The 3,322-nt window shown below is 37.8% G+C and overlaps 1 protein-coding gene across 1 annotated transcript in view; it reads left to right on the top strand.

The window, feature by feature from the left end:
* The first annotated feature begins 1,821 nt into the window (after positions 1-1,821).
* Positions 1,822-3,322, top strand: part of LOC107602805 (phospholipid phosphatase-related protein type 3-like) — a 15,221-nt gene continuing 13,720 nt past the window's right edge. Inside the window, exon 1 of the mRNA XM_016295391.1 lies at positions 1,822-2,080. The gene's annotated coding sequence lies outside the window, so the exon portion shown is untranslated. The remainder of the gene's footprint in view (positions 2,081-3,322) is intronic.

A 3,322-nucleotide genomic window follows, 5' to 3' on the forward strand; every position in this document is an offset into this window, starting at 1 on the left:
CATCCCCCAAAATGCAAAGAATACCTTTCCAAAAAGGCAGTCCTTTGTTAGGGAAGGGGAGAAAAAGCGTGCTAAGTGCCTGTCCCCTGACGCAGGCCAGCTGAATATAGCCAGAGACTGGGAAATGCGAGTCGATTTAATCCACAGATTCATTTTCCCATTCGAAATTGCAGTCACCAATTTGCGCCCAGACCTGGTTCTCTGGTCCAACTCCAGTAGGATCGCCATAATAGTCGTACTGACAGTCCCTTGGGAAGAGGCCATTAACGAGGCCTTTGAAAGGAAGAAGCTGTGATATGCCAACTTGCCAGCTGAGGCAGAGGAGCGCGGCTGGACAGTGAAAGTATACCCGGTGGAAGTGGGCTGCAGGGGCTTTGTGGCTAGCTCCACTAAAAGGCTGCTGAAGGAGTTGGGCATCAGAGGACAGGTCCAGTGGAGGATAGTCAGGGAACTGGCCACTGAAAGAAGCAGCCACTATTTCTGATGAGATGTACTATTATTGTTCCCCAGTCACGCATAAAGCAATTGTAAATTCACAACTGATTATTGGGTATTAGGGTAAGTACCACAGACATGTATTAGGCCATGATCCTGGATTCTTGCTGAAGCAAAATCAGAGCGTAACAATTGCTGCGTCTCGCTGTGTTCTGCTCACAGTGAAGGGAAAATGTTCTACGGTGCGGCTAAATGGTGCTGAATATTGGGATCATAACACTTAGTCCTATCTTGCAAACTGTATTTGTTTGAAAGAAATTAATACGTTTTTTAAGGCGTGACACTAAAGATATTGTTTCAAAATATTTTCATTTCAAATAAATGCTGTTCTTTTGAACTTTACATTCGTCAAAGACCCCGGGGAAGATAATTTCAGTGTTTACCAAAAAATAAGCAACGTTATAATAATCAGAAATGTTTCTTGAGCAGCAAATCAGCATATTAGAATGATTTCTGAAGGATTCAAATAAAAAGCAGTCATTTAAAATTGTAATAAAATTTCGCAATATTACTGTTTTTACTGTATTTTTGATCAAATACATGCAGCCTTGGTGAGAATAATAGACTTCTTTCAAAAATATTTTAAAAAGATTTATTTCATTTTTACCACCCCAAACTTTTGAATGTATCTTCTATATACTTAAAATGTATTTGAAACCGTGATACATTATTGATAGGCACTACTGAAGAAAATGTTGTAAATGTTATTCATGAAAGATAAAAATATTAAGTACCAAGACAATTTGGCTTTTTATATCGAGGGCCGATCTAAAAATGCAGAAAGTTTTGTGTGATGGGTAGGTTTAGGGTAAGGGGATAGAAAATACAGTCTGTACAGTAGAAAAACCATTACGTTTAAGGAATGTCCCCATAATGATTTGTGTGACTCTGTGTGTTTAATCGATTTAGATGACACGTTATAGAACAGATTTGTGTCATTTATTCCATCTTCACAATTTAAAGGAATAAAACATGCAATCGACATCTTTGGTTATTTGGTGGTCCCTAACAGGGCTGAAAGGGAAAATGTTTGTAAGGCTACAGGAAACAGGGCATTATGAGGTTTAGAGGTGTTCTTGTGTGTTTTCATCCTGCCACTGGGTATATAAGTTAAACCAGTTCCTACCCCACCCTGTTATAGTTACCTGTGCAGTAGCATGTTACCACTGCTGGAGGAGACCAGAGCAGATCACACTCAGAAGATGCTTAGGAATGCTGCCACACCTGATGACTGCTGAGGATGGAACGATTTTACATTAAGATCAATGGAGGCAGCTTCATGCATTGACCAATCATTTGATATCTTATAGTGCGGTCCTTCTGCTACTGAAGCCCCTCAGATAGCCTGGATGCCTGACTGCAGAACAGCAGCTCAGTGAGTTGAGGAGCATTGTGGTTGGCTCCAGCAGTCAGGCACATAACAGGAGTCCACGGCTGTGTGATTTTTCCGTGGAAAACGTGAGCAGAAAGAGGAATGTGAACTGAACGAGCTGCAGTCTAAACCTCGTGAAGAAGGAATACGCTGGGAATTGTCCCTCAGGATATCCCCGTTCCGTCAGGGAATCGCCTGTTTTTTGCAGTCAAGGTGAGATTTTCCGCGGTTTTCTACCTGCATGATACACAGCAGCAGAATAAACAACGTCCCGACGCGACCAGAACGCTGCCATTGTAATTCTGTGTGGGAATTAAAGCGCGCGCGGGTACGGTCGCGTCGCGTCGCGTCCAGTGGAGATGCGGTATTATTACGATAAATGATCACTGAGGTTGTCGCAGTGACACTGCTGTACGGCTGCGATTGTAGTTTTACATAACAAACAACATCTCAGTCGCACTTTACAGCGTGAGTCAAGATGATATTGGGCAGGCACATCTATGTAAACATGAGTATGGATCTCGTTATGGACTGCAGGTCATTCAGCGCACTGATGGCCAGTGATTCTCTCAAGCTCTCAGTTCATCTGACAGCTGAACAATTCCTGAGCGATTAAAAAACTCCTGCCATTCTATTCACCACTGCAATCATAGTCACACATCTATGTTCATAGTTCTACCTACCTACCTAAAATTCAAAATATTAGGCTACATATGAATTCATATTTCATATTATTTTATACCAATGAATATGTCCAGTTTTATATTACTGTATTTGCTATTTATATAGCCTAGTAAATTTAATAAATGTAATAATATTGGCATTATATATATCATCTATCTATCTAAAATTCACAATATTACATATCAATTCATATTTTATATTCATTTTATGATTTATTGTACATTAATTAATTCATAACATTTTATATGACTGTATTTACTATTTATATTTAATCCACAATTAGAAAAGGTTGTAGAGCCAAACACTTGTCCAAAACTCCAGTAGGCAAATAACATAAGGTGCATAGATCCAAAATATACAATGATATAGAGATGAAAGAGATCCACACTCGTCCAGATTCAGCCAAAAAGGCTTATTATATTTATTGCTCAGGGGTCACAAAAATATGTTCAAAAAAGTGCAAAGGTGCAGAACGTTTGCGGGTATTAACCCTTCCTCAGTGCCAAATATAATAAGCCTTTTTGGCTGAATCTGGACGAGTGCGGATCTCTTTCATCTCTATTTACATTTAATAACTGTAATAATATTAGCATTATATAAATAAATGTATATATAAAATTGTATATTATTATATTTACTATTACTATTTTATGTAGCCTATATGTAATTATCTAAAATTCATAATATTATATATAAATCAATATTTTATATATATTTTTTTATTTTATATTAATATATATATATATATATATATATATATATATATATATA

This window comes from Sinocyclocheilus grahami, unplaced genomic scaffold, assembly GCF_001515645.1.
Source record: "Sinocyclocheilus grahami isolate Dianchi unplaced genomic scaffold, SAMN03320097.WGS_v1.1 scaffold335.1, whole genome shotgun sequence".
NCBI lineage: Eukaryota > Metazoa > Chordata > Actinopteri > Cypriniformes > Cyprinidae > Sinocyclocheilus > Sinocyclocheilus grahami.